Source organism: Vidua chalybeata, chromosome 2 (assembly GCF_026979565.1).
Source record: "Vidua chalybeata isolate OUT-0048 chromosome 2, bVidCha1 merged haplotype, whole genome shotgun sequence".
Lineage (NCBI taxonomy): Eukaryota > Metazoa > Chordata > Aves > Passeriformes > Viduidae > Vidua > Vidua chalybeata.
The window spans coordinates 36,798,662-36,816,518 of record NC_071531.1 but is presented as its reverse complement, the minus strand read 5'-3'; positions in this window follow the sequence as shown (position 1 = coordinate 36,816,518).

Genomic DNA, 17,857 nt, shown 5'->3' with positions numbered 1-17,857 from the left:
CAGTCAGCAGTCAGGGACTGTTTTTCTACAGAAATTAAGCTATACTTTTCTATATTTTTTAAAATCTTTTTTTCAACTAAATGGCATGGTAGAGAGCAAGATTTTTCTTTTTTTTAATGACTTAGTGAAAAGCAAAATATATCTGTTTAGGTCTTCAAATTGTATATTCTGTTTCCATTATCGACTCCTTAAGAATGTGTTTCTCAACTGAAAGCTTTAACTAAAATTTGAGTACTATATTGTCACATGCATAGACTTAAGTCTGAAATAATAAGAGAATATATTTATTTGTTTCAGTTGTAGACTTGTAGTTAGTGTATGAGGTATTCTAAACTTGACATTTGCAGAGAAAAGCATAACATTAACTGACAGTGTCCTTTTATATTGTGAAATGGGAGCCACAGGTAAAGGCCAAAAGAAAACTGTTTTTGTGTAACAGACAGCCCATTTACCAGCCATAGGTTTCATTTCATATATTATGTGTGTGACCTGTTGTGTAAAATCGCTTTGTTCTCTGAAGCATCTGTGCGAGACTGTTGAGGGAGATGGATTATTGTTTTATGCATTTTTTCATCCTAGGTGGGTTTGGTGCCAAATGGCAAACTTTAGGAGCATACATGGGACAAATCTGATCACTATTACTTTATTTTCTCCTCCTCCATCCTCTCAAAGTGTATCATCCAGTTCAAAATAAGCACTAAATTTTCCTCCACTATTTTTTTTTAAGATAACATAGCAAAGAAAAAGTTGCAGAAAAATAAGCATAACACTTTCCCAGCTTTCTATGTGTTGCTATATGACAGATAATATGATAGCTTTATTAGATTCTCTTCTATATTGTATACTTCCAGGCCTCTGGTGACAAATGGAGGTCAATGGGCTTGGCACAGTGGTTTTGGAGATTTCAGAATTTATCATACACTGGATTTGAGGAAATAACCATCCATCTGCTTCATTTTATGAAGTGTCACTGCAAGCCCCAGAGCCAAGTGTTTTTCATACTTGTCACTTTCCAGCAGGAGACACTACAGGTAAGTGATAGGGGCAGCTCTGTCATGCAGCAGGAATGTCCAATGATCACAGGCAAGCCTGAGAAAGAGTATATTCATGGACACTTGTGGCAGCACATCATCCAGACCTTTTTATGGAACTTGTCCTGGGTTGGTGCTGTATGTAGCAGATCTACAGCAAACAGAATTGGCAAGTGTCCAGCAGGCTGATTGATATGGAATTTATTATTTCTATGGGATTTCTTCAGTTTTTTGAGATATGGAGGTTTTAGTGTATTTTAGGGTTTTTTTTGTTTTGTTTTGTTTTGTTTTTTGTTTCTTTTTTTTTTTTTTTTTTTTTTATTTCTTTTTGTTTTGGTTTGGTTTTTGTTTTTTGGGTTTTTTTTTTGTTTGTTTTTTTGGGTTTTTTTTCAATTCCCCTAACAACTATTGCCTTTTTACTGGTTATCTCTGAAAGGCAAATTGACTGGTTTGGTAGTTTCTTTTTTTCTTCAGATGAAAACTTCAATTTGAAATTTTAATTACAATTCTATGGGGCATACACAACAAACTACATCCAAAACTGGCTGAAGTACTCCGTAATCTACCCATTATGCATTTTCTGTTAGTCATTGGCGTTGACTGTCATGAAAATGGAATTAAATACAATTGGTTGTTTTGTCATGTAAGCATTGTTCTCATATTCTCACGTAAGCCTTACTCTCAGCAGAAAATTAATGATAATTCACATTAATGCACATTAATGCATCAGATTGCCATGGCAACATTTGCATAAACATTATCTGTGGCATCAGATGGTCATATGACAGTTGCACCCTGAATAATTATGTCTTTTAATAGAGCAGAAATAAAGCTATCCAGACCTTTGCCCTTTTCATTCCATGAGCAGATTTGCAATTATAGGTGTTGTGTGCATACAAAGTATTTCCTGGCGGACAGTGAGTTTTTAGAAACAGTGTAAAACTGCATCAAATTGAATGATAAGGATCTAAAATAATCTTTTTTTTTCCTTAAAAAGTACATGTGCAATTGTGGGATCTTAATCTATGCAAATGGTATCCAGAAGTCACAGCCAAAGTTCTGTCATTCCCTTTCACTACTGTTGCATTAAAATTGTGTTAGAAAATATGTGTCCTTTGCACTTTCCCAGTTCAAGATTCTGCCTCCAAATTAATATTCATCTTAATGTTTAGGGGCTTAACCACTGTAATTAATCATGTTGTAACTGTAGAAAGATACCTAATACCCCATCCCTATGCATTATTTAGATTGTTTCCTTAGTGAAAGGAACAGGCAAGAAATTAATTAAATCAAACACTTTGGGGTCTGTTTTCTCACTGATGAACAGAGGATTTATATGCAAAACTCAGGTTAGCATTAATGTAAGTTTGTTGCATAAATCACCTAGGAATTGATAGGAGCAGTGAGACTTTTAGTGACCTCCTGAAACACTTTCGTCCATCACTGCTGTTTAGAACATCATTGTTATTAGTGAAGGAATACTATTAAAATGTTTTATGAGACAATACACCAAGTAATTATAGTCATGAACTGTAGTTGAAAGCTCAATATACAGGCAAACTATACAAATTTACAATAAATACAGGCACAAGCAACCTTTCAATGACATTATAATTGCGAATTGTTTCTAAAAGAAAACACGTGTTATTTTTTGTGTTTTCCTCAGAAACATGCTATCTTTTCATATTACCAAAGAGAGTAAAAAGCAATTAATAATCTAAAGAATATTGTTGATATGTAGCCTTTTTTCATACATTGAACAGCATAATTTGCAAGGTGAATCACAGTGAAAAGAAATCCTAGACTATTTTCTGCAGGTACTGGAAACTTCTTCTAACATCAAAGTCATTGCTGAGTGTGAGTTGTTTACTATTGCACTTCCTCATTTCTTTCTTTATCTGAGGTGAAACCTCTGCTCTGGGTCATTATTTCTTGCTGGCTCCATTTAATAAGAGCTTTTTTTCACTGTTCTCCAGGCTGATAGTTTACTCACTCTCAGGATTTTGTCTGATTATTCCGATTAGGATTGATAAAAGCAGTAAACTTTCCTTTAATACTGGCAATAGCAATTAGAAATTCAACACGAATTAACAGTGTTTTCTCACTTATTTCATTTGTCTGCCTTTCCATTCTTTGAAGAAAAGCTTCCCTAATTTGCAGTGATATTTCTAATGGGCTTTGTAGCAAAGCCATCTTTTCTTACACATCTGTGCATGCCTGTATCCAGGGTTGGGCCATATCCCTCACATTCTCACCAGTGAACATGTTTTTGGTAACTGACTACCAAAGGTACATTTTTCAGTGTTCTTCAACCAGTTCTTTAACTACACATCTGAAATATTATAAGTGATGCTATTCAGAATAAACCTCATGTTTTTATGTCATTTTAAACAGAAAACTTGTCTCCAGTTCACTCTTTTTTTTTCTCATAAAGCAGGTGAAAAATAAAGACTGATATTCTAGAGGGTCTTTTCACTAGCAGGAGTTAATACAAAGGGCATTGTATAGCTAGCAATATTTTAGGAAGGAAATGTTCCATTTTTACTCTTTATAGAGATAGTTTTGTGCTTTGTAAACTTTATTTATTTTTATATAAGCTGGTAGCCAGGGCAAGAATATGCACAAGAAAAACTTACCTATTAGAAATTTTCCCTATTTTCTATGCCATTATGTTATTCTCCACTCTGTAATAATGACCTTCAATGTGGCTCCTTCTCTTGCCAAGCAGATGAAGAATAGCTACTTAAACAATTGTGAAACTAGCACCACTCAGTTCCTATGGCTCATTGCTGCATACGCATATGATGTTGGAAATTCACTCACAAATAATTCATTTGTTACCACCAGTAGTTTCATCTCCTGATTGTTGGCTGTATATTTTCATGATATTTAAAAAACAAGTATCATTCTTTAATGAAAATGCACAAATGAGATATCATAAGCTATTAAAACAAAAGTGATTATTATGCAAAGTGAAACAAATGACTTAGTATTGGAAGTGTACAGTTTTGAATCCTGAATTGCCTGGGGGCTTGTGAGAATGCAGCAATGAATGCAGAATGTGAAAGCAGAAAAAAAACCCTAGCATTTTTGAAAGATGGATGACAGTAATTATCATGAACAATGACTAACTATTGGTCTCCACTTTGTCTCCCCATATTTCTTTCTCTTTTCTTTTCCTTTTGTGAAGCATTAACTCCAGGCAGTCAGTTATAAAATGTTAGCATCTTTCAATAGCCTAAAAGATAGTCTTCACTAATGCTTCTAAAACTTACTCTATCTTCTGCATATCAGAAAAAATATATGAATATGTAATTTATCACATTGATAGTAGCTCGTACTTTAATTACCACCTGGTAAAGCATAGCTTACAAGTATTTTTTTCCTCGTACATTAGAATTGTTTTAACCATGAGTTCTATTGCTTGTTCAAAATAAATGCTTGCATAAACATACATAAATGCTGAACAATTTTGTCCCTAAGTGATAAAGTCTACATAGCACTGTTTGCTCTTGTCCTAGTCATATCTATGAAAACAATTTAAATTCGTCCTTTAATTAAAAAGAGAACAGTTAAAAATGAGTTGAAAAGGGGGAGTTTGCTCAGAGGAATATGTCATGGAAATGTCTGTGGGTAATACATATAATGGAAAAAGTCTAGCAGCAACTGCTTACGAATCCATTGCCAGCAAAACTTCTAACTTCTCTGAACCAGCTATGCACTGTAATAAATGGTGGGGGGGGGGCGGCAGTTGGGGATGGGAAAAGAAAAGATATGATGCAGAGAAGAGACAGAGTGGTAGCAAGAACCATTGACCAGAGAACTTTGTGGAAGAGCAATAGCTTAAAAAAAAAAAAAAAAAAAACCAAAACAAGAGAAAAAAACCAAATCCAACAACAAACCCCAAAATTAACCAGCAATCCCTGATAGCACAAACAACCACTTTGTTTTTTTTAGTTTGGAGTCAAAGAGAAAACTCAGGAAGGGCAGCTGAGATAGGAGTAACAACAAGAAAGACTCCATGAGAAAGAGCAAGGGCTGGAAAGAAGGGAAATAAGACCTCAGCAAACAAAAATGTATAAGAAAAAACACCTAAATGGAGGAACATAGTGCCAGAAGCTCATACAGAGCAATAATACAATGGGAACAGATCATCTTAGAAGAAATTAATCCCTTTCAAACCATGACACAGTTTTATGTAGGGAAGAATTTTCAGGCAAGTGGTGTGAAAAACATTTTTTTTTTAGAAAGCTATACAGACTCTCTGGGAAAATAAAAGAACTAGGAGACTGAATTAAGAGATACAAACAACATTAAGTACAGAACACACTTTGCTGTTAGATAGAAGACTGGATGCGGAGGGATGACAGGGAAAACCTGGTGTGAAATACAAGAGTAAAGGTGTTTGGGAAGACTGAGTAAGAGAATAAAGAAATAAAAAAGTGCAAGTGTGATTTTCAAGGAGGGAGAAAACAAAATTAAGAGACAGGAAAGCCATTTAAAATAATAAAAATCATCAAAAGGAAGAAGACACAAATATAAACAGAGTAGGAAATGAACAGTAGCACAAAAGTAAGAAAACTAGAGAAAATGTACCTTCACATACAGATCATCTAATATTTTAAGAATACAGCAAGCCCACAACTTACTGTATTTAGCTTAGAAATCAGTGATTTAAGCCTGTTGAGAGTTAGATGCACTGGTTATTCCCTGACTGCAGAGATTAACAAGGCTAGGGAAGTTTTTCTGAATTAAACAATTCCGCTGTTGTCTCTAGTGTGTGTTTCAGCAGAGAGCTGTGAGTAGGTAATGTTGGCAACCAGTCTCTCTGTTGAGATATGGAAGGGAATTTAAGCTGGAAGTTGCTTTCTACATTCAGTGCTTACATCCTGGGAGAGAATATATTGCTGTGTTTGCTCTGAAGTACTTAGCACCCTTCTGAGTCCTGTAAACCAATTAATAATTATATAGTAAAAAACTGTATATGAATTCAATTTATGGATGTCTATAAGGCACCTATTAAAATCTTGAATACTTAAAAATCTGTTTAGATTAAGCATTAGATGATTCCCAGACTCTCAAGTTGTCATTGTTTATGTTTAATGGACTAACTTCTAAAAATAAGGAAGCATCTTTCAAAAAGCATCTTTCTTCATTTCATCCACCTACGAGAACAGAATGAAAATAAAGAGTGGCAAGCCATTGATTCAGACCTTATAGCTTAATTTATTCCAACAAGAAACAGATAAATGCAGAAGTCTGACACAGACTTTTTTTCCCTTTTTTTTTTTATCCTCCAGACTTGGCTGCAACAAATGCTTTAGTAGTTACCTCTTTCCTCACTCACCACAGTTTCTAATAGCCTCTGTCTATTTCTAAGATTATGATATTATAGTTATGATTAGGAAGGCAGTGTGGCATGACTTCTAGTTGAAAATGATTGATGTTTCTCTTCCTAGTTTGTTATGTCAGGAGTAAAAGGATCAAATGTTACAGACTGTTCATGAGGATAACTCTTGTTTTACTTTTAATGTAGTGGTACTTTGTTAAGTAATGGCTGTATTAATTAATGGTACTGTATTAAATAATGGCTTCCCAAAATTGAGCATATTTTTCAGAAAATTTTCAGTGCTTTAAGAATGAAAAACATTGTGTTGTGTCTGATGGGATGGAGTTTCATAGCAGCCTCTATGGTGTCTTAAGTTTTTTGCCATGAACCATGTTTATAGCACACCAATATTAAAACAGGCTGCCCAGGGAAGTGGTGAAATCACTACCTGTGGAAGTGTTCAAATGGCACACAGAGGTGGTGCCTGGAGATATGGTTTAGTGATGAACACTCTGGTCCCAGTCTATATCTTGGACTTGATGATCTTAGAGGTTTTTTCCCAAACTTAGTTCTTCTATGATTCTATGATTTTACTTTTTTTCTGAAATGCTGAGTAAGCTGAGTTGCGCTGAAGGTGCACAACTGTAGTAGATGACTTCTCCAGGCTTGGAGAAGAAAAAAGAATGGGTTTTCATGGCTGATTTGTCTGAATTCATCTTCAAATTATTCTTGTGTAGCTTCACTAAGGTTTCACTGGTCCTAGGCTCCTCTGCCTCATTCCTATCTTTATTATTGCTAGCAGAGCACTGTATAATATGCGTTTGCATATTATATTGTAGAAATCTGATTTGCATGTGGCTGTTCCTTGGAAAAGGTGACAGTAAGATCAGTCTAACTGGAAAACAAACATGCTGTGCAGAAATACTCAGAGCTATCTCTCTGCAGAGGTTTATATTAGCTAATAGAGACCATTTATGGGTGGGAGAAAAAGTGGGGGGAAAGAGAATTTTTAGACATGAGAGCTGAACATGAAGAAGTGTGGGTTTTTCTGTGGGGGTGACTGAGCACTGGAACAGGATATCCAGTGACACTGTGGAATTTAACAACCTGTCTGGACACAAATCTAAGGAATGTGCTCCCGGAAGCCCTTCTATGCAGGACGGCTGAACAAGATGACCTCTAGTGGTCTCTTCCAATCTTACCCATTCTGAGACTCTGTGGCTTGGCTAAGTAGGTATCACATAGTAATTCTCCTTCTGTGTCAACAATACAAGAGTTACTTGCTCTTTCCCCCTTTGTGATAAACTGTATCACACTGTAGTGTCTTGTAATTGGAGAGTGGTGCTTGCAGTCCAGACAGCTAACATATTATATCAGTGACTACATGGAATAATTCATTTTCTGCATGTGGACACACATAGATTTTCCATAATTTGTATTCAGTTCATACAGCCTCAGTTTCCTGTATGGAAAATAGATAACATTCTTCTCATAAACAATATTTTTTGATGTGGCTACTATACAGAAGAGAAGGGTCAACTATTCACTAGTATCTAAATTTACTTCCTGTTTCATTTTGTTCTGATGTTGTCAGTGGTTTGTTTTATTTCTTTGCTTTTACAATTGTGCTGTGTTCAGTTTTTGAAATTTTTATTATTAAGTATGGACTTAACAAATTGTTTCAGCAGTGTGAGATGAAACACTATGTCACTTATGTTTGTTCAATACAGTACTGCAAAAAGTACAAACTATTAAATAAGAATATAAGAAAGAAACAAGACTGGAATTCATTTAGAAGCAAATTAGTAATTACATCATCTGGCATTTTAATCTAATTCCTAGACTCTGCAATTATGCAAAATGAGTCTCCTATACCTAGATTATCATACATCATTAAAAAAATGATGTATGTGTTTTAAAATTTAGGAACTAAGATTATTATAGGAATATTGTTTTCAAATGTCTATAAAACATATTAAAAAGTATATTTTAAATATACTGAAATATCTAAATTTTATGTTTACAGTAGCTGCAATGCTACTTCAGAAATATAATTAAGGAAACACCTTTTAATGCAGCTGTATTTTTGATTTTTCTATGGTGCAGCCTGTTCTTAGAGATGGAAAAAAGGTATTGAGAGACTAGACATAAGTCAATAATTCAGTTCAAAGATTAACATGTATTTATAATTACATAATTTTTAATTATTTTTCTTTTTTAAAGCTTTTATTTAACTATAGTAACATAACAAATACTCCAAGTACTTCATGTCATGGTGAAAAAATTCTCAGCAGCTTTATTCTATTCCTTCCTCCTCTTCCTCTTTTTTTAGGCAGAGCAAAAATCCATTTTTCAAGGAAAGATAGGGTTGCACTCCTTCAGTATATTCTGCATGTTCAATCTGTCTTCATTTTTTTTTCTTTAGTACTTGTTTTTTTACAATTTGTCATCCAGTAAGTTTAATTTCTCTGTCATTCTGTTCATTATCTGTTTGTATTAATTTGTTTTTTTCTATATCTGGGATATTTCCATGTACCTCTGCAGCTGAAACACTCATTTTCCCAAATGTATTGTCCACTTTATTTTACAACATGCTGAATTTTGAGTGTAGAATAGTAGTAGAATTAATGTTGAATGCTGTGACACTTTATTTGCCTGTGTATCTCAGAAATAAGGGACTTATCCTGAACCCATCCTGTATCCTGTGAAAATTATATATATATATAAAACATGATGTCAATGATACTCACAACATCCTGAAGGCACTGAAAGCCCAGAGCCTTTTCCTCTCAACTCATCTAACAGTTTTCACAATCTATTCACAATCAGCTATTATTCAATATGAGAAAATATTGACTCTTTTTAAAGGCTTTTGAAGGGTTTTATTGGGGTGACAGAGCGAGCAAGTCAGTCAGTCTTGAAGCAGCTAATGAAGTATATTTTGGGAGTTCCTTAAAGTCAGCTGATAAAAAGACATAATTATACATGTAAGTGATTCATGTGTGGATGGTCATAAATGAATTGCATAATTAGTGGCAGCATGTACAGCAGACCTGAAGCTTTATATATCATTCAAGGCTGATGCATAATGGAGTGTAAGTATTGGCTGATGTAAAATTGACTACAAATTTACAATTTATAACTTCATTGTTACTGGAAACAAGTCACAAATTCTTTTTTGCATGTCAATATCATGCCAGTGTTATAGCTACAATAATATGTCCCACGTAAAAATAATAAAATTGTGAGAATTAAACTGAATTAAGTGTATTATTTTTGTTTGGTTGTTTTGGGTTTTTTTTTACCATTATAGAAACTGGTTTTTAATTTGACAGACAGGACTTAAACACCATCTGCTATCCCCATTATCCTTCTTAACAATGAAAACTGTGGTGGGATTTTAGGAAAATATTCTTCTGCAGGTGGATGATTGAGGCATTTGAAAATTTTAGTGGTGGTACTGGAGGAAGCACCTTCCATTAAATGTGACTTTGATCCCAACACTCAGTATGAATCAGTGCAGTTCATTGAAGAGGACAGCAAAGCCCCAATGTATATGAAGTTTTCCCTTTAGCTGGTTAGACTTAGGGGTTAGACTACCTCTCAGAATGGAAAGTCATGTGAGATACTTATTACACAACTGAAATCCTTTTTTTAACAGCAAGTAGTACAGTAAGATCTGTCTGTAGAAAGTGAAATGAAATGAAAGAAGAAGCAGTCACATGAAACTACCTGTGACCAAATCTATTTTCTCCTAGTGAATCAGTTTCCACATACTTATTCAGAAACTACTGTGCTTGTAGCTCACACCTATTCCTGGTGCCAAGAACGCTTGAACCCGACTGTGATTTCTCCAGACAAATAATAGGGATATTAGGTACTTCTTGAAAGTTATTATGACTCTGTCTAGACAAGTGCTTACCCATGAAGTAATAAGCTGCCTCTTTAAAGTCAAAGAGATTCCTTATCTTTTTAAGGTTAACCAGGTGGTGAGGTGTCTGTGACATCTAGAGCATTATGACTTCTTGCTCTCAGCACTTAGGCTGCCTTTCCAGATCAAGGCAGTTTTGCAGAATATCCTTTGAAGACATGTAATTTAGAAGGAGGATGTATTCCTGAAATCAAGACCGAATGATATACATTTTGCAACTTCCAGAAAGAAACAATTTTAAACAAATAGAAATAGTTTTTGAATTTTCCATTGGCCTTCTATTTGGAGTTTAGTGCTACTATCCTATCTGCTTAAACAAAATCACTGACATCCTGCAGACCAGATTTACTAGGAAGTCATAAGATATATGGAGTACAGAAAAAAGAGATTCAAGCGAAAACCAGATACATCCATAGAACTATAATCATTTTCTGGTCTATATCCAATTCAGGAAGGTATAAAAGTGTGTGAAGTTACACTTTGCTCAGCAAATTTTTCTGTTTTGAATTTGTTTTGTTATGAATATGAGAGTAGTATGGAAAGAGTAGATTTCAACTCATATCCAGCTGTCTACCATTCCTGTCTAGCCAATGGGAAGGTATATGTACATTTATAAGGATATTTTTCTCATTCATTCTATGAGAAAGGTCTAAAATCAGGAGATTGGCCATCATCTGAGTCTATCCTCCTTTCCTCTTCATTAACTATGTAATAGGTTCATGGAGTAAGCTGAGAGAAATCCAAACCAATATATACATAGTTTAAGGTTTCAATTTTAAAACCCAAAATAGAGTACAAATAATCTTTTAAATATCCAGTATTTACATGGGCTATCTTAAACTGAATTCTTCCCAGTCATGGGAAGAAAATGGAGAATGTTCTGTATTATGTTAGTGTAAGACTGGTAAATATTTGTACTTGTTTCTCATGCTTCTCCATGAGAGAAACATTCAAATAAGGCATAGAATTTTTGTAGTAGACCTTTTATTAAATATATTTTATATTTTACTTAGAGAGTTTGGATTCATCTATTGGATCAAACTCACTCATCAGCCAACTAATACAGAATTATCATTTTATAAAGCTTTGTGGAATCATCTGTGCATAATTATCCATACTTGTTATAGATCAAAAAATATGCCGCTCTTGTACAGAGCCAAATATTTGGTGTATGTTTGTTTGGTGGATCAGGAGTTTTTTGGTTTTAATTTTTAAATATTTGTATACATAATTCTTTCTAATAAATGAAATTGAAAATTGGTTTGTTTCAAAAGATAAACAAAGAAAATTTCTTAATTAGACCTTTAAAGCATCTTTTGTGCTGAAGTTATGTGAGTTTGAAATTATACTAAGAAAGTTTTTTTTTTTAAACAGTCCTTATCTTTCACTTTAAAATAACTGAATACATCCATCATTAATTAGGAATAATTCAATCCCAAGCATAGATCTTGTAAACAAACCTGTGACAAATTTGACTGAGTTAAAAACTTCTGAATCAGCAGTTCAATGTAAATTCTATTTCAATCTAAAATGTAGAGAATCTGAATTTATTTCTGTAGCTGTTTAAATCAAATAACTATTTAAGATGAAGGAGTAAAAAACATCCAGCTCTAAAACCTTTCCACAAAGGAACAGTAAAGGTAGTGACTGAAATACAATGTTGCAGAAAGTCCCAGTAATGAATGTAAATCTTCTCTCTGGGACACACACACACACACACACACACAAACAAACACACACACACTCACCTACACGGTCCCCAGCATTAGTTACTGCACTTATATTCTGAAGAACTGTAAGCCTCTCTACAGCTATTGATCTGCAGACTTTCTGAAATTAAACTGCCTGGTATCACTGTGTTCTTGATATGCTATTGATTTTCTTTGGAATGTTTTGAGGAAAAAAATATGACAGAGCTGTAGGACAAAGAGAAGGTCTCAGTTTTATTTAGTAGACAACTTGATTATGCAGCAGCTGACCACAACATTTTCGTTTCTTTCCCTAGCTTCCCTTTGAGAATTGCTGCTAAAATAATGGTATTTTTAGGGGTTAAAGTGTCCTCCTGAATCATCAAATCTTTATTGATCTGATTCACAAAGGTTCTGAGCCCCTCAGGTGGCAAAACATTCACCTGCTGCTTTAAGGCAGCTTTGACTTTGCTTTGTATCCTTCAGAGACTTTGTGGAAAGAACATTCAACACATCATAGACCTGCCTCTTGTTTATAGGCATTGTTCAATTCACAGCCCTGATACTGCATTAAGTTGCACTCATCTCTAGCTTTCAGGGTCACCTTTATAAAAAGAAAAAGTTTGTTCACAATCAGTTTACTGCTGCAGTATTTTTGATTCAGAATATGGAATAGGGAAAGAGGAGATTTTCCCAGTTGTAGATTAGACTGGGTTTTTTTGCAGTTACACTAAAGAATTTACTTTTTGCCATCTTATCAATAATTCCTGACCAAAAAGCTTTTTGTTGTTTTCAATCTTCACAGCACTAACTCATTATGTTCACCATCACAGCTGATACCTGTGTTTCTGTACTGGCTCCAGCTGGGACAGGGTAAATTTTCTTCATAGTAGCTTGTATGAGGCAATGTCTTGCTTTTGTGAAAAGTGTTGACAGCACATTGAGGTTTTTTAGCTGAGCAGTGCTTGCACAGCCCAGGGCTTTTCTGCTTCACACTCTGCTCTGTCAGTGAACAGGCTGGGGGTGCCCAGGAATTGGGAGAGGACACAGCCAGAGCAGCTGACTCTAGCAGACCAAAGGGCTATCCCATATCATATGGTGTCATGCAATAGAAGCAATAGAAGTTGCAGAAAAGACAAAGGAAAGAGGGGATGTTGAGGATTGGGATGCCTCTCTTCCCAAGTAAAGTAACAACTGCATATGACAGAGCCTATTTTTCCTGGAGATGGCTGAGCATTTGCCCATGGGAAATGATGAATGAATTCCTTCTTTTGTTTTGGTGGTGTGCACAGCTTTTGCTTTACCTGTTAAACCATCTTTATTTCAACCCATGGATTTTTGTGCTTTTCTTATTCTCTTCCCATTCCACTATGGGACAGTGAGCAAATGGCTTTGTGAGGTTGATTTGCCTGCACTTACCTCACCTAATTGTTGCTGTCCAAATATTAAGAATGGTGAAGGAAAGCAACACTCCTCAAACCTGTTCCAACTCTCTGCAGTCCTCTCAACCATAAATCACTTATGGCCCTCACCTTACTATACAGAAAATATGGGATGAAGTTAGGTGATTGAGGTGAACATTATATTAAAGGTTCCTTCCAACCAGGCCATTCCATGATTCTGTTTTCCATACTGTAGACAGAGAGGAGGTTAACACCTCCCTTTTCTTTCCCTGAAGAACTGCTGTCCAAGCCATTTAATAATACCTACCTCTAATCTTTTCCTTGAGTATAAAATTACTTAACAGCTTCGAAGTCTTTGGATGGTGTTGCAGTACACAGTATACTAAATCATATATCAGTGAGAAAGGACCATTTGAACGCCTCTGCCAGTAGTATAAAAAACTCATGGCCTCATACCACATAAATGTATCCATACATACCTGCAGCCTGTATATATTTATAAGAGTCCTCCATGAACATCACTATCACTCACCTGTGCTCTGTGTGCATTTTTTTTTTTTTTCAAAATGTTTTAAGTTAAGATTTTGACCCAAAATATTATGATTTTCTCTCAGGTAAGAAAACATAAAAATCAATTATGATTCCATGGCAAGTGAGTGTCTAGGAGAACTCTCTCTTATGAAACAAGCTATGCTGTTATTGTGATTACAGAGAAAGACCGCCAACAACTGAGTTATTAATGAAAGTATAAGACACATGAATTCAATATTTTAAAAATTGGTCAAAAGAAAAAGATAAAATTAAATACAAATCTTTTACTATAACTTTACATTTCTAGCAGATATATAGTTAGTAATATGTGTTGAAGAACATTGTAACTTTTTGTTTTCTTCCTGAGAATATCTCTCTTTTATGGCATTTTTTTGTCATAACTGTTGGTTAGTGTTTCAAAACATTTTCCCTGAATTATCACCATGTAAACAATTCCATTATAATTTGGGTTAATATACTTTGATTTAAAAAATTCGGACATAGTTGAAGAAATTACTGTACTTTGCTGGAAAAAAAATCTTAAATCCACAGGGTCAATACTTAAAATTCTTTTTTAAAAAGGTTGCATTATTTTCAGACTAAGTAATAACAGCTGTATCTGTTCTACAAGCGTTGTATGGCATCACTGCCCACAGAAGTGGTTTTTAATTTCTAGACTAAACTTGAACTGTATCAAAAATGCATTTTCTCTTTGATTATTAGGCAAGATAATTGCTTGCTGATACAACCGTGGTGTCCTGTGTTTTCAAGCTGAAAGTAGCAATACTGGAATGCAGCACCGCCCACAGACTCAGGTATCAGAATGGTAACCTTACACCTACAATAAAATGTTGGATATTTTAGTTTCTGATAGAAATGAAAATGATATTCTTTTCAGTACTGTCTGTCAGTATGTGACAGTTTCATACTTTCTGAGGGTTTATGTGGTGGCAGAAATCGCTAATGGAAAATTTTCTAAATGGGGATGAATTGCCTTAAGTCTGTCTAAACTGGCCTTGCATTTCCACAGAACAATCATTACATCCAATCATTACATCTTGAACTTCTCCACCCACAGATCCCACATAAAGACTTAGGAAATTTTCAAATTATAGCATACTTTTGGTCAAAGAGAGGTTTTAAGCTTCCTGAAGCAAAGCTTAAACTTTGACTTTGTAATTACCACAGCACACATCTGAATATATATAAAAATCATAGTATACAAAAAGCATGGAAAAAATTAAATAAGCATGGTAGAATTCTGGAAAAGTGCTTGGAAATGTATTTGAAGTAGTACATGTGTTATAATCTCTTTTTTTCCCCCCTTGCATATTAAAAACCTTTGGTTTGAATATCTGTTCTTGTGTACAGAGATACTATTTTTTCTTGTTATTTTTCTTCACCTCTTACCCTCATCATAGGGATTTGCCCACTGTGCTGTTTCATGAAGATTATTTTTTAATTAAAGTGACTGATCAATCTGTTTAACTAGAGTAATATTTTTATCAATCCAAACAGTGATTTCTGAAGACAAGTCAAGAATACTAAGTAAATATCTGGTAATATCACCTGGCAAATCAGACTTCAAAATAGCTTAATCAAAATGCTATCTCTAAATAGGGCGTGTGAAGTTTCTAAACATACCGACAGATTTGAACTCTGAATTGGATTTGTTTGGATTTAAAGAGCTAGTTGCTCACATATTTCTACATGAAAAATTTCTATAGAGAGGTAATTAATTTTTGCCTTTCTTGCAAAAGAAATGTGATAGATTGTTTATCTTGGGCTACTTTGCCTCTTGCTTCCCACTCCACACAACAGAGTTTTATGAATAAATGTCAGGTAAACTATTTTCACGCATAAATTTAAATGTGTCTAAGCACCTTGTAGAAACAGAATCAGTTTTAGAATTTTAGAGGTCTTAAAATTACTTCATAATATAAATCCATTCTAACCAATTAGCCCTTGTATATTCTATTTTCTTTTTTTTGGTGGCTATTGCTAGTAATATTTTTAAAATTTAGAAATGTGAAACATTAAGAGTATACAATGTCACTTTTTAATCTATATCTAATTATTTAAATAGCTGCCTTACATAAACACTACAGTTATTTATGTAATAATAGTATGTCTTGTGATCCAGCTGAGTTAGTGTTGAAGTTGGTTAGGCAGAAGAGTTGCTTAACTGTGTTCCACTTAGCCTTGGTATGTACAGTTAATTTGTAGCAGCTAAAACACATGCTCTTCCAATCCCTTCAATTCAGCCATATAATCTCTCCCAAACTCATACTCTCTTGCTACCAATTAATTAATCCTTATCATGATTTTTAAAAGGCCAGTTTGTGAATTCAGATAAGGAAAAAAAGGTCAGCGAAGTGTATGTGGGTTGTTTTTGTTTTTTTTTTTTTACCCTTCTTTTAGCATTAGCAAAAAGGACAATTACTGTCTTAGAATTGCAGATACATTTAGCTAATTTCTACATAGTTGCATCAAAGACATTCCATTCTCTAATTACCAGAGTCTTCAAAGAAAAATACCAAGGAGAAAAAAACCCAGTCTTTCAACCATCATTAAACTTCTCATTCTAGTAGAAGTATAAGGCCAAAGCCTACAAGTGCAAATATTGAAATACAGAAGCAGTATATAATCCCTTCTCCCTTTACTATTTAGATGATAAAAATCTAAACCATCACCCAATATCCTGATATCCCACTTATTCCTTCTATTCTTTTGCTCGTCAGATGTGAAAGTTCTCTTTCAATCCAAGCAATTTTATGATTCTATGTTTGAACTATTTTTAAAAGAGCAGAATAATGTCTTCTAACACTTGTTACATGTACTAATTCAAGTGTTTCAGAGGGACTGAAATTATTCTTTCAAAACCAAGATCAAAAAGGTAGAAAAGTGCAATGAGGAGAGATGGGCCATGAAGAGAGATTACATTGACTTTTAGTTTGGTGGCCAAGTTATAAATAATTCTACTTAGAAAAAGGAATGTAGCTACTGTTTATGACTCTTTTAAAAGGCCACATTTTAAAAACCCTAATACTTAAAATGAAAGCTTAAATTTAAACTAAACCTAAAACAATTTGCAAATAGTCAAATTTACAATTTGTAAATAGTCTTACTCTGCACTAATAATCAGACTGTACCTCTTTGAAATTTTCAGATCAGCAAAACTGTATTTACTGTAGGGGAACTATGACAGTATGTCATATTAAAAAATGGAGGAGTACAGTCTTTATAATATAAAGGAGAGGATGATGACCGGGTTCTGTGATTACAAGGCAAAACAGTTTATAGAACAAGTTATTGACATTAAAGATATGTTTATACAGAGATAGGAAAGGTTAGATTAAAAGCATTTTATCATATACAAAAGTGCCCAAGATTTTAAGTAATGACAGTCTGCCCTAAACAGTATTAAAGTAAATTTACCTCAATACTCAGATTTCCTAAATTGATAAAAAAGGTTGACAGGGACTGAAGATAAGGTCAATCAAATAATACAGTGATTCTGTTGGTTGTTTGATACATGTGTGATTTCAATATTTCAGCTTTTTAAAATATGTGGTAGGAATATCAGCACAGTTTATTGACACACCATTCAAAATATTGCATTTCCCACTGCTGTAGTGGGAAAAAAATCAACCCCCAAATCCCAGTCCTCCACACCATAAAAAAAAGCCCAAAAACCCAAACCCACCCCAACTTGTCCCCACAATAATTTGTTTCTTTGATATTTACAAACTCTCTAAATTCTCCTTGATTACAAGAGTGAAAAGTTCCTTTAAGTGCATTTATACTCATGGGCCCTCCCATGTATAGTGTAATTGTGAAAAAAACTGTTATAGAAATGCAAAATTTTTTTCCAAAAATGAAAGTCAATATTTTGTTTTAATTAGTTGCAGATCTATTCCATTCCCTACCCACTTGAAACAGAA